The sequence below is a fragment of the Pteropus medius genome, unplaced genomic scaffold (genome assembly GCF_902729225.1).
Source record: "Pteropus medius unplaced genomic scaffold, Ma_sr-lr_union100, whole genome shotgun sequence".
NCBI classification, from domain to species: Eukaryota; Metazoa; Chordata; class Mammalia; order Chiroptera; family Pteropodidae; genus Pteropus; species Pteropus medius.
This window is the reverse complement of record NW_024354500.1, coordinates 15,902,694-15,917,848: the sequence shown is the minus strand read 5'-3', so window position 1 is coordinate 15,917,848 and position 15,155 is coordinate 15,902,694. Positions and strand designations below refer to the sequence as shown.

The following is a 15,155-nucleotide window of genomic DNA, read 5'->3' as shown; positions in this document are numbered from 1 at the left end:
TCACTATGATTTTAATTTGTTTCTCTAATAACATTGAATACTTTTTCATGTGGTTGCTGACTCTTTTTATAGCTTTTATGACATATATTTATGTCCTGACCGTTTTTTAGTTAAGTTGTTTGTCTTTTTTTAAATGATATGTAGAAGTTCTTCATATAGCTGTCTCCAAGTCTTTTGTCAGATATGGTGTACATTTTCTCACAATTCTTTGCTTTTTATTTTCTTAATGATGTCTTTTGATGAGTAGCAGACTTAACTTTGATGATGTCTAATTTATCAGTGTTTCTCTAATGATTAGTGCTTTTTATGAGTTCTCTAAATAATCTTTCCTAATTCATCCTGTCTTCTTCTATTTTAGTTTTTATATTTAAGGCTATGATTTAGTTAAATTTAATTTTTGTGTAAGATTTGAATAAATGACAGTATTCATTTGGATTAATGGCAGTATTCTCATATATTTAACTAATTGTTCTTGTACTATGTGTTGAAATGACTTTATTTTCCCAACTGCCATGTGCCTTTGTCAAAAATGAATTGACTGTAAAAGTGTGGATCTAGTTCTGCTTGCTATTTTGTCCCATTGCTCTGTCATTCTAATACCACATTGTCTTCATTGCTTTGTTTGTTTGTGTGTTAAGTGTTGCAAGTAGGCAGTTTGATTTTTCCAGCTTTGTTCTTTTTCAAGATTATTTTGGCTATTCTAGTTTGTTTTTTTTTTTAATTTTAGTTTAAAATTTAGAATTAATTTATCAATTCTAAGAATAAAGTTGATTGGACTTTTGATTAAGATTATGTACATAGGTCAATTCCAGGAGGCTTAAAATCTTAATAATGTCTTCCAGTCCATGGACACAGTACATTTCTCTATTTAGGTCTTTAATTTTACTGGACAATGTTTTATAGTTTTCAAGGTGGAAGTCTTCCACATCTACTGTTAAATCGATTCCTAATTATTTGGCTTTTTAAAAGTTCTGACAAATGGATTTTGTGTAGACATATAGTAGATTTTTTGCATATTAACCTTGTGCCCTGAGACCTAGATAAATTCATTAATAAATTCTAGTAGTTTTTTGTTTTAAGATTCCTTAGGTTTTTTTTTTTTTAATAGACATTCATGTTGTATATTAATAAGTAGAGTTTTACTTCTTCCTGCCCAATCTATATAACTTTTTATTTCTTTTTGTATTCTACTGTCTGTTATTTCCGGTAAAGTATTTTATAGAAATAAGAAGAGTGGATATCCTTGTTGTGTTTCCAGTATTAGGAGTAAAGCATTCAGTGTTTCATTATTAAGTGTAATGTTTTCTGTAGATTTTTATAGATCTTTATCACAGTAATTTCCCTTCTTTTTTAAAATTTAGAGTTGTTTTTTATTATGAATCATTTTGAATTTTTAAAATATTTCTTATGAAACCATTAAAATGATCATGTTGCTTTTTTTTCCTTAAAAATATTATTTACTATACTCCTTATGCTGTACTCTACATCTCCATGACTATTCTGTAACTACTAATTTGTACTTCTTAATCCCTTTACCTTTTTCACCCAGTCCCCCAACCTCCCTCCCATCTGGCAATCACCAGTTTTTTCTCTGTATCTATAAGTCCATTTTTTTATTTTGTTCCTTAGATTGTTTATTTTGTTCCTTAGATTCCACATATAAGTGAATGGACCTAGAGGATATTATGCTAAGTGAAATAAGCCAGATAAAGACAAATACCATATGATTTCACTTTTATGTTGCTTTTTAAATAATTTTATTACTATGTTGAATCACAGCAATTGAATTCTGAATGTTAATCTTACATTCTTAGAAAAACTCTGCTTGGTGTTGATTTTTATAAATTTCTGGGTTTGATTTACTAATATTGTGTAAAAGATTTTGAATCTGTGTTTATTACACATATTGGTTTGTAGTATTTTTTTTCTCCTTGTAATATTTTATAAATTTTGGTATCAGAGCTATACTAGTATGCATATCAAATTATAAAACAAGTTGTGGTATTTCCTCTTTCTCTGTTTTTCACAAAAAACGTTTGTGAAGTCTGTTCTATCCTTTCTCCTTTGTTTTTTGGAAATATTTTTTATAAATTTGGTATAATTTCTTATTTCATTGTTTACGATAATCTAGTAGCGAAACCATATGGTAATGGAATTTTTGTATGAGTGTGGTGAGGTTTTTAATAAATATTTAATTTTTTTAATAGATATAGGGCTACTCAGAATTCTTTGTCTTCTTTTTTTTCAGTGTTGGTCAGTATATTTTTTTTCAAGAAGTTATTCGGTTCATCATAAGTTCTCAAACTTATTTAGCATGGATTGTTCATAATTTTGCCTTGTTATTTTTTCATAGCTAGAGGACATATAGTAAAATTCCTTATTATTCCTGATCTTTGTATGATTGGTATTATTTCTCCTTTTCTTTTCCTTTTGATAAGTCTTTCTAGACATCAGTTTTATTAATCTTTTAAAACAACCTTGCCTTTTAAATTTTCCTTATTTTTTGACTTTTATTGACTTGCATTTTGATTCTATCTCAATTATATTTTTCCTTCCTCTGGTTTTAATTTGCTATTCTTTTTCTAATTTTCTAAAGTAGAAATGTAGGTCAGTGAATTTAAACTTTTCTTTTATAAAATGAATATTTGAAACTATAAATTTTCCTTTACAAGCTGTTTTGGCTTTCTCCCTCAAATTTTGAAATGTTGTGTTTCCATTATCATTTAGTTTGAAATATATTGTAATTACATTTATAACTTTTTTCTTCGTCCACTATTTTATATAGAAATGTGTTGCTCATTTTCCAAATATTTGAGTTTTTTCTAGATATTTCTGATTGTTTTTCTTGTAGTTAGAGAAAATATTGTCTCAGCATATGAGCCATGGGAACTTGAAAAGAATATGCATGTATCTATAAGGTGTAATATTCTGCAAATGCCAATCAGTTCAAGATTGTTGGTAGTATTTTCAAATCTTTTACATCATCATCATTATTTCAGGTCTAGTTATTCTATCAGTTATTGAAAGAAGCATGTTATAATCTTTACATGTTATTGTGGATTTGTCTACCTCTTAAGTTATTTCAATTTTTTGCTTCATATGTTTGGAGTTATGTTATTGCTATTAAGTGCATACACATTAAGGATTATTAATCTTCCTGATTAATTGACTTTTTTATCATTATGAAATGTTCCTCTACATCTCCAGTAATATTTTATTGTCATGAAGTTTCTTTTGACTAATATTAATAAAGCCATTCCAGATTTCTTATGTTTACTGTTTGCATTTTTAGTTACTTTCAACCTATTTTTGTCTGAAATAGTTAATTACTGTAACCTAAATATTCCCAATTTAGCCCTTCAGAAACAAATCGGATAACTTAGAGCATATATGTAAAAGCTTCCTTTTCTGAGAAATTGCCAAATATGTGTATAAATTAACGAATTTCTTTTATTTTGTCAGTAATTTTCTCTTATTTCAGTAAAACATATGAGGGGGTAAAACCTAAATTTTGCAATTTTCTTATAGTAATCGAGAGGATAAATAGATTTAGACACAGAAACCATGATGAGTTAAAGATCTCAATTTCTGTTACAGCATGAGCTATTTTAAGAAATTCCTATGGGTTTAAAAAATGATGTTAATTGATTACTTTCTAGTGAAATTGAACCACCAATATAGCTAAGGTTATTCCTATTGTTTGAATATTCCATTTATAAGATGAAATAGATTGGTGATATTTTCAATAAAAGACCTCTTTCATGGTCACAAGATAGCAGTATAAAAATGGTTCTAGAAATTCTTAATACAACTGGCATGACTTTAAAAAAAAGATACATATGCAGCTACTATTCTACCTATACTCTCCATGGGTACCATGAGATTCAGGCTTGGCTACGGTGTCATCATGAGGCCAACTGTTGGCTATGATGAGTATGTCCGGGTTGGTAATCTCAGGTTGCTCAGGTCTAAATTTTAAGGGAGAAAGCAAGTTCATATGGGTAGAAGAAATGGAGAGATTGAAAGTTTGGTATAGTTACCTGGAAAAAGTTTTTAGGCCACAGGATTGCTGTCAATTTTGACCTTGAATGGGTCCTGTTACATGGGTAGAAGTAGAAATCAGTTCTAATGGTAGGAAGAAAGCTAGGGACCACTTCCTGCTCTGAATCCCCTCGCCTGATACCCGGGGACATGTGCTTTACACTGTTTTTGTTACTGTAGAAGGTACCATACTGATCTTTTGGATTGGCCTGTAGCTTCTTTTAGTATTCCTTAGTTGATTAGGGGTTGTAGTGCTACTGAGTGGGACGGGGGGTAGGTAGCATGGATCCTGTGAATTGACATGTTCTTGATGGAGAAGAGCTATGTATTGTTATAGGATGCAACTTCTGTAGTGTGAAAGTAGGCGAGTCCGTCAGTCTGATTTTTTAGGATATGCAATGATAGAACTAAGTTGATAGTCTGGGCAGAAGCAGATTGGAACAGACAATCGTAGAGGAAAGCGTGAGAACCATTCCTGAGTGAAGGCTTACTTACAGCAAGGGCTATATCGCCTCCATGTGTAGCTTGGAGCAAGTTGTAGAGTAGAGTTTAAAGGGATAAAATGAAAAGGACATCATGTGCTAGAGCAGCAGTCCCCAACTTTTTGGCACCAGAGACCAATGTTCCTATAAGAATTTAATGCCTGATGATCTGAGGTGGAGCTGAGGCGGTGATGCTAGCACTGAGGAGCAGCTGCAAATACAGATGAAGCTTTACTCACCTGCCCCGCCGCTCACCTCCTGCTGTGCAGCCCAATTCCTAACAGGCCACGGACTGGTGTCAGTCTGTGGCCCGGGAGTTGGGGACACCTATGATAGAAGATGTATAGAATAAAAGTGCTCAATATTTGTGAAACAGTTCCTCTTGTTTAGTAGGCGATTTTAGGCTGGTAAAAGTAGAACTCTAATCTATTTTTTAAGTGCAAATCTAAGTAGAAAGTAAAAGACATACTTGTAAAATGAAGCCTTATGAGAGGCTATGAAGCATTGTCGATTGCTCCTTGAAGCTTGTGGTAGTCTCCTTGTTGCAATTCAAATGAGTGAGACAAATGAATATTAGGGTACTTTTTCAGACTTAAAAATGAGCCTTAAAGAAAATGTTTCTGTGGGGCTGCTCGTGCTTTCTTGAGTTCATATCTTCAGTGTACTCAAAAGTGAAGTCTATGAGAAGGCGTTACATAATGGTAGCTAGGAAACAAATCTTATTTCCTAATATGTCATTTACAAAATGGGACTTCTTTGGATAGTGTCATCTACCTTTTCCAGGGGACTCAGTGCCTCACTATCTCCCCTCTTTAGTCTTTTGTTTTTCATGAAGCTCAGGTCCTGGCTGAGCTGGTGGCCAGGAGCACTGTTTCTCTCCCGGGATTGGCTGAAACTCTCTCACTTGCCTCTTCTGGGTGTTTCTTTGGTTTGGGCTTCATTCTGTAATCATCTTCATTTTATGACATGTAAATTTTTCTATTTCCAGAGTGTAGCCTCATAAAGTTTTCAAATTTGTGGAGTTTATGGATTTGAGTTAGGTAGGTTATTAGAATTTTTCTATATACCCTGTAAGAACAATGTGTTTGTTTTGGTAATAGGGATTATATCTATGTCAGTGTGTGAAATACCAGTGTTATAACTAGGAAACACGTATAATTCTTCCAAATTATTTTTAAAAATATGTGTTAACAGTAGATATCAAGTCCCTTCTATGTTTTTACACAGTGGAAGATGATTGCTGATTGTTTTCTGTACATATGAATCTGCATTTCTGAATCTGTACTTTTTGCTGACTTATAAATGTGTTTGATGTGTTTTTCCTGAGTGAAATTCTGCTGCATTCCTTGCCAGAATGCATAGAAAATCTTCCCTATGACCAAAAAAAAAAAAGAAGTATTGAGAAATCAAAAGTCAGGGAACAAAAGTTTGCATAGAAAAAGTGATAAGAGGCCATAGACAATTAAAATCTGTGATTAGTTAACTCTTTCAACAGGAAGAAAATGATAGTTGGCCTGTTTTGATGGAAATGAAACAGGAAAAATAAAGCAAACATCTTTTTACCTTTACTAGCCCCTTGTCATGCACAGATTCATTGCTGAGAAGGCTTTTAAAGGCCCCCTTAATAATTGAAGTGGAGAATTTTGAAATCTTCAGTAACTTCTGATTTTTTTAATGTAAAATTTCACATGATATTAATCTGCTGAGCACTTCACAGTACAATATGTGCTGAGACAATAGCAATAATTAGGGAATTTGTCAGCTCAATTTAATCCAAAAATTGTGCTATACTTTGTCCAAACTTTACTGAAACTAACAATTAAAATGTTCCATAATATCTTGCTTTTCTGACATTGCCAGAGTTCTGCTGTGCCCCGGACTGATATCTGATAAATGTATATTCCTCCATCATGGTACATGGGGTTTTCCTCCTGTACTCAGACTTTGCCTTATCATATTCATCTCAGTGATTTAGGGAATGTTCAGCTAGTGTTCTTCAGTTTCTTGCTTTACTGGGAAGGCAATTACTGTATTTATTATAAGGTTCACATGAGATAAAATCTGGCTTTCTCTCATATAGATTCCCTCTAACCTAAACCTGTGTATAAACTAGATTTTACCTTTTTTTTTTTTTTTTGTATTTTCTTTACTCAGGAATTGTTTTTGGTGAAAGTTTAAGAGTATATTGTAGAAAGGCATAAGTTTAGATGGAATATATTCACTGGTAGTAAAGAAAGGATATATTACAAAGTAAAGAGAGAGAGATGTGACCTTCGGGTTAACTAATTAAATCCCCCTCCTAATCCATTCTCTCTCCAATGCCATTTTCCCTAGTACATAATTGGCAAAGACTTACTGATGAGAGCCAAGATTGAGAGCAGGCCAAGCAGCCCTCTTTGACTGCCTGACTTATATTGATATATTCATTCATTCATTTATTCACTCACTCATTCAAGTATTTGGTAGTATGCTTACGATAAGCTAGTCAGTGCTCATGGCATTGGGGATACAGTGACTAGCAGCTTGCTGTTTGGTCATTTTGAGAAGTTTTTCTTCCCTACTTCCAAAATCCACTGTGTCATTTGAATTAGTGGAAGGAGCACCATACATCTAACTGTGGACATGAAAAGGTCTGAAGTCCACAGGCTTGGTGCAGTTTGAGGAAAGCTGATCAGGAAGGGAGATCAGAGAACCTGGGAGACAGAATTCTCATTCCATTGACTGGGTTTGCTCAATTCCGAAAGCACTTTGTTGACAATTTAAATTTTCCGAGCATGTTTAATGTGCTATTATGTAATTCTTATCTTCCTCCCATTTCCCAAGGTGTGTTTTATAGTTAAAGATGTCTCAGAATTGAGGGGGTGAGGTCCACAGGTTGGAGCTTCTTACCACAACCACAAAATGATTGGTATAGAGTTCTGAGGCTTCATTCAAAACCTGTCTTCATTTTCTTTCTTATAACTTCTGTTTTGAAAAATATAGAATAAGAAATATTTGTGTAGAATTAGTATTGGTATTTTTATATCTTATGTAGTATGTTTTATAATGTTTATTGTGGAAAAGTTAAAAACTACAGAAAAGTATAAACAAGAAAATAAAATCAGACTTCCTCAACTCATAGTCAGTGTATTATTTGTATTTTGGTGAATAACTAAGTCTATTGTCCCCCCTCCTTTTATCCTCCTTTCCTTCCCTTCTGTTCTTTCTCTCTCTCCTTCTTTCCCTCCTTTGTGTCTCTAAATCTATCAATCTATCAATCTTTATGGACTTTTCCCCCTTCAAATTTCCATTTTGACTACATTTACTCTTATGTTTTACCAGATCTGTAGTTATCATATAGGAACTATTTTCCCATACTTTAAACTATTTTCAAAACCATTTTCAATTGTATAGTATGTCACAATTTAATTAATAAATCTCTATTAAATGTTCAAACTAGTGACAGGTTTTTTAAAAATATAATTATAAATAATCCTATAAGATTATCCATGGCCATAAAGTACTGGTCATTTTTTTAAGATAAAATCTTAAAATTTTAGAACTTGTATTGCTGGGCCAAAGGGGAATAAATATTTGAAGTTGTTTAATACATTTTAGGGAAATATTCTCCTGAATGGTTATCTAATTTAAACTTACACCAGTCTTATATAAGAGTGAGGCTCTGTATAGAATTTTCCTCTGTATAGAATTTTCATCATTAATCCTGGAGATGAACTAACTTTAGAATTTAAGATTATAATTCAAAACAGTTTTGACAGTTCAGAGATTTGGTTAGTTCATAGCAAATTTTAATTCATTAGGAGAAAATGAGAGTAGGAGAAATAAGAGAGAGAAAAATTACCAAAATACTATTTGCAGAATAGTTGTTTATGCACACATTACCTGAAGGAGAATCCAGGGGTCACAGGGAATGTGACTAGATTTTTCCAAAGCCCTGTGGGGGACTTTGGTATGGTAAGCTCTGTTCTCAAATGCAAAGAAAAAGCCCATTTGAACTATTGCTCTATTCTAAAACGACTATTAACATTTTATATTTTTAGCCATTAAGAATTCAAAGATACTAAATGCCTGACTAGAGAATTTTAAATGTTCATTTTAATTATTTACTATAATTATTTGAATATAAATGGGATTTTAAAAAGGCTTTCTGAAAGTTACTACTGGTCTTTCCTCAATTGAACAGAGAATATGTTTAGGAAGCTCATATTTTTTTTCCCTATGAAATTTTAGGGGAAGTAGAATTATCTCAACTTTTCAAGTGGCACATCGAGAATAGACATGCTCTCCTAAAATAAGAACAGCATATGCTTATAATCTCTCTCTCTCTCTCCAAAACGAGAAAGCAGTTTGAAAAACCTGATTCTGTTTGGTTGTTGTTTGTAGTTCTTTGTATGTTTGGGGTGTAATTTATACCATAGAAGCCTGTACCAATATATCTATTAGCAATTCATTTCTGTCCATTTGTGGTACAGTTCTGATTAATGTTCAGACAAGTGACCCTGAGATAGTTATGATCCAGACAGACTTTATAATTTGACCTTTTTTTTTTTTTTCTGTTGACTGATATCTGGCATGGTTTTAAGACTATTAACAAATCACATGTGACAACTTAAAAATCAGAAAATTTATTCAGCTCTCTTAAATCAATTAAATATCTCTGCAAGGTGACAGGGAGTTTGCTACATTTTTATTACCCAGAGAACTTTGTACTGTTGTGTTAATAAACTGTTTTTAAACTCTTTCTTTTTTTTAGCCTTGATTCTCACCATTCATAATTGAATGTCAGATCCTTTTCCAACCAATATACTTTAAGTAGGTTACTTACTATTTTTGTTATTATCGTTGTTAATTTTAGTCAGTACTTTTGTATATAATAGTGAGCTTGTTTCTTTAGGGAGGGTCATCTGTAGCTCTGTGCTCTCTGCACACAGGGTGCTTTTCTGAAGTACTGACAGGCAGTGAGCTTACTGCTTCCCATTGCTGACATAACAGATGGAGGATGAACCAGCCAAGAGAAATGGTTGCTGTGAAAGCTAAAATAAGTGAAGCTGTAATTCTAATTAGTTTGTCCTACTAAACAGTATCTAGTCCTTCACGTATTCTACACCTGTGAAAGGTTAAAAAAAATGGCAGCTGTACTCTGCTTTTGGAAAACTATTCGTTATGTAAGTTTTTTTTAAAATATAATTCAATATATATTCATTGCAGAAAACTAGGAAAATTTAGAGAATAAGAATCACCAATAAGTTTATGAGATAAATCCTATTTACATTTTTGTATTTCCTAATTTTACATAATTTGAGGTCTTTCTGTACATGTAATTTCATGTCCTCACTTTTTTCCACTCAGCATACCATAAACACTGTCCCATGCTAATAAAAAAATCTCTGAAAATCCAATTTTTAATAGATAAGTAATGTTTACTTAACTATTTGATTGTTGGTTCCAGTTTTCAATTATACAAAATTATATGATGAATGTACTTTATACAAATTTCTGATTATAATGAAACAGCTTTATGCTACCTGTTAGAGTGTATATTTTTAGTGCTAAATTATAGAATATCAAATAAGTACACATTGCCGCGGGTGGAAATAAGTCTGAAAAGTCTTTATATGGTGGTATATGAGCTGTTCTTTGAAAGATCACAGTGAGAGCCTTGGCAGCTATAAGAGTCAGGGAAGCACTACTGGGGAAAATTTATGAGCAGGGATGTAAATGTGTACATCTCTTTTTATGAGTGTGATCCAACCACAGTGGAAGGATAGGCTTGAGAAATTGAAGGAAATAAAGTTTGAAATGTGGGGTGAAAATTTGAAGTTGTTAGTAGGATAGGTATGGCAGTCAAAGGTCATGAATTTTCTGGGCCTTTCTACTTTCAACTATTCATTGAAATTATCCTGTAGCACATTTTATGTACAGAGGTCCTCTTTTTGGAGGCCCACAAGGGGCTTGTACTTCAGTAGGGGAGATGACATTTAACCAATGAATGCAGTGGTTTATAATGTTATCTTCAAATACGTTCGTATTGTCAGATGGCGCTGGTCTGAAAAGTATGCTCGTGGTGGCAATTAGAAATCCTTGGAGGTGCAGAATCTGAGCAGAGTCACAATTTAAATGTTGCAAATATTTTAAAGATTGTTCTCAGTATTGAGTAGAGTGGCTTGGTTAAAGGCAGTATGCAAAGTCCGTTAAGAAATGCAGAGTTGGAAAGCAGGGACTTTAAGACTTAGCAGAATGAATTGGAGGAGAAAAGGGCTTATAATTCAATAATTTATTTTAGTGGTTCCATACAGAGTAGACTCATCAAAATATAAAAGTCTCAGTCCTGGATGCTAATGAACTTAGACAAAGAGTATGTGAACTCAGTGATAACTTTAACAAAGAGATAAGAGACATAAAAATGGAGGTAAAAACAAAAGTGTAAAGGAACCAATCAGAAATGAAGAATATAACTGAAATGAGGAATACGTCAGAGGGAAATCAACAGTAGATTAATGAAGCAGAGTGTCAAATCAGTGATTTGGAAGATAAGGTAGCAGAAAACACCTAATCATAACAGCAGGAAGGAAAAAGAATTAAAAAACATTAGGATAGGTTAAGGGGCCTCTGGGAGAAGATCAAGAATGTCAGCATTTGCATTATAGGGGTACCAATAGGAGAAGAGAGAGAACAAGGGATTTAAAACCTATTTGAGTAAATAATGACTGAAAACTTCCCTAACCTAGAAGGAAATAGACATACAAGTACAGGAAGCCTAGAGAGTCTCAAACAAGATGAACCCAAATAGGTTCACACTGAGAACCATCATAATTAAAATGTCAAAGGTCATTTTAATGTCAGAGAATCTTAAAAGTGACAAGAGAAAAGTTATTTACCTACAAGGGAACTCTCATGAGACTGTCAGCTGATTTCTCAACAGAAACTTTGCAGAACAGAAGAGACTAGCACAAAGTATTCAAAGTGATGATAAGCAAGGACATTAAAATAAGGGCTGTAACAAGAGGCAAAGAAGGGAATTTTACAATGATAAAGTGATCAATCCAACAAGAGGACATCACTCTCATAAACATCACACACACAATGTAGGAGCACCTAAATATATAAAGCAAATATTGACAGACATAAAGGGAGAGGTCGACAGTAATACAGTTATAGTAGGGGACTTTAACATCTATTGACATAAACAACATATTAGATCAAATAGATTTAATTGATATTTTTATGACATTTCACTCAAAAACAATTTTTTTCTCAAGTGTACATGGAACATTTTTCAGGATAGACCACATGTTAGACCACAAAACAAGTCTCAATTAATTTAAGAAGATTGAATTCATACCAAGCCTCTTCTGTGATCACAATGATATGGAACTAGAAATCAATTAGAAGAAACCGAACAACACACAGACACATATAGGCTAAATATAATGTTACTAAACAATGAATGAGTTAACAATGAGATCAAGGAAGAAATCAAAAGATATCTTGAGACATATGAAAATGAAAACACAACAACCACAAGTCTGTGGGGCACAACCAAAACTGTTTTAAGAGGGAAATTTATAGCAATAAAGACCTATCTGAAGTAACAAGAAAAAAATCCTAAACAATCTAACCTTATACTCAAAGTAACTAGAAAAAAAAGAACAAAGTCCAAAATTAGTAGAAGGAAAGAAATGATAATGATCAGAGCAGAAATAATTGAAATACAGTCTAAAAAAAACAATACAGAAGATCAATGAAACCAAGAGTTGGTTCTTTGAAAAGATAAAATTGATGAACTTTTAAGCAGACTCATCAAGAAAAAGAGAAGACCCAAATTAATAAAATCAGAATTTAAAGAAAAGTGACAACTGACACCACAGAAATACAAAGGATTATAAAAAAATACTGTGAACAATTATATGCCAACAAATTGGACAATCTGGAAGAAATAAATTTCTAGAAACATGCACTCTTCCAAGACTGAATCAGGAAGAAACAGAAAATCTGAACAGACCAATTATTGCTGATTGCTGATGAAATTGAATCAGCAATGAAAAAGTCCCAATAAACAAAAGTCCTGGACTAGATGGCTTCACAGGTAAATTTTCCCAAGCATTCAAAGAAGAATTAACACCTATCCTTCTCAGATAATTCCAAAATATTCAAGAGGAGGGAAAGCCCCCAAGCTCATTCTAGGAGGCCAGAATTACCCTGATTCTAAAATCAGACAAAGACATTGTAAAAAAGAAAATTATAGGCCCATATCACTGATGAACATAGGTGCAAAATTTTTCAACAAAATATTAGCAAACCAAATTCAGCAATACATTAAAAAGATCATACATCATGATCAAGTGGAATTTACTCCTGGGATGCAAGGTTAGTTCAATATCTGCAAATCAATTGACGTGATATAGCACATAGAGAAAATGAAGGACAAAAATAGGATATCAATAGATGCAGAAAAAACATGTGACAAAATCCAGCATCCATTTATGATAAAATCCTCATTGAAATGGGAATAGAGGGAACATATCTCAACACAACATAGGCCATATATGACAAACCCACAGCTAACATTATAATGGTAAAAAACTAAAAGCATTTTCCTTAAGATCAAGAAAAAGATAAAGATGTCTACTTTTATCACTTTTATTCAACCTAGTATTGGAAGTCCTAGCCACAGCAGTCAGACAAGAAACAATTAAAGGCATCCAAATTGGAAAAGAGGAAGTAAAACTGTCATTATTTGCAGATGATATGATACTATATATAGTGAACCCTAAAGACTCTACCAAAAAACCGTTAGAACTGATAAATGAATTCAGTAAAGTAGTAGGATACAAAATTAATATTCATAAATCAGTTGCATTTTTATTCACCAATGATGAACTATCAGAAAGAGAAATTAAGAAAACAATCCATTTACAATTACATCAAAAAGAATAAAATACCTAGGAATAAATTTAACCAAGGAGATAAAAGACCTCTACTCAGAAAATTATGAGACATTGAAGAAATGGAAGTATATACCATGCTCGTGGATAGGAAGAATTAACATTGTTAAAGTGCCCATACTACCCGAAGCAATCTGCAGATTCAATGCAATCTCTATCAAAATACCAATGGTATTTTCACAGAACTAGACCAACTAATCCTAAAATTTATATGGAACTACAAAAGACCTCAAATAGCCAAAGCAATCTTGAGAAAGAAGAACAAAGTTGGATGTATCACAGTACCTGGTATCAAATTACCCTACTACAAGACTATAGTAATCAAAACAGCATAGTACTGGCATAAAAAGAGACAAAGATACTTAGAACAGAATGGACAGCCCGGAAATAAATCTACACCTGTATTGTCGTTTAATCTATGACAAAACAGATAAAAATATACAATGGGGTAAAAACAATAAAAGGTGCTGGGAACAGTGGACAGACTCATGAAAAAGAATGAAACTGGAGTACTTTCTTACACCATATACAAGAATAAACTCAAAATGGATTATAGATTTAAACGTAAGATCTGAAACCATAAAAATCCTAGAAGAAAACCTAGGCAGTAAACTCTTTGACATTGCTTTTAGTAATATTTTTTTGGATATGTCTCCTTGGGCAAGGGGAAAACAAGAAAAAATAAATAAATGGGACTACATCAAACTAAGAGTTTTACACAGCAACGGAAACCACACAACGAAACAAAAAGGCAACCTACTGAATGAGAAGATACATCTGATAAGGAGTTAATATCCAAAACATATAAGCAACTCATATAATTTAACAACAAAAAAACAAATAGTCCTATTAAAATATGGGCAGAGGACCTGAATAGACATTTCTCCAAAGAGGACATACAAATGGCCAATGGACATATGAAAAGATGCTCAACATCACTAATCATAAAGGAAATGAAAAATTAAAACCACAATAAGATAGCACCTGACACCTGTCAGAATGATTGTCATCTATAAATCAGCAAATAAGTGTTGGTGAGGATGTGGAGAAAAACTGAAACGCACTGTTGGTGGGATTATAAATTGGTGAAGCTGCTATGGAAAACGGTATGGAGGTTCTTCAAAAAATTAAAAATAGAACTACCATATGACCCAGAGACCCCACTTCTGGGTATTTATCTTAAGAAATCAAAAACATTAAATCAAAAAGACATATGCATCCCTATGTTCTTTGCCCCATTATTTACAATAGCCAAGATACTTCTATATCTTGGCTATTGTAAATAATGGGGCAAAGGACATTGATAGACAAATGGATAAAGAAGATGCAGTACATATATACAATGCAATATTACTCAGCCATAAAAACAAATAAAATTATGCCAGAGGCAACAACATGAGTGAGTCTAGTGGGTATTATGCTAAGTGGAATAAGCCAGAGAAAGAAAGGCAAATACTGTATTTCACTTCCATGTATAACCTAAAAAAAACAAAACAAGCGAGCAAACAAAAAATAATGATACACCTGTTTAGACTTATCAGGGTGATCATTTTGTAAGTTATATAAATGCTTAATCACTTTGTTGTATACCTGAAACTTACATAAAATTGTATATCAAAAATAATTTTTTAAAAAATTAAGAAAAATTCTCAGTCCTGTCCCAAATTTGCTGAAATTGAATTTCAGG

At 32.7% G+C, this 15,155-nt stretch overlaps 1 protein-coding gene across 1 annotated transcript in view; it reads left to right on the top strand.

The window, feature by feature from the left end:
* Nucleotides 1–15,155, top strand: part of MEI4 (meiotic double-stranded break formation protein 4) — a 170,152-nt gene that overhangs the window by 14,316 nt on the left and 140,681 nt on the right. The gene's annotated exons all lie outside the window — the stretch shown is intronic.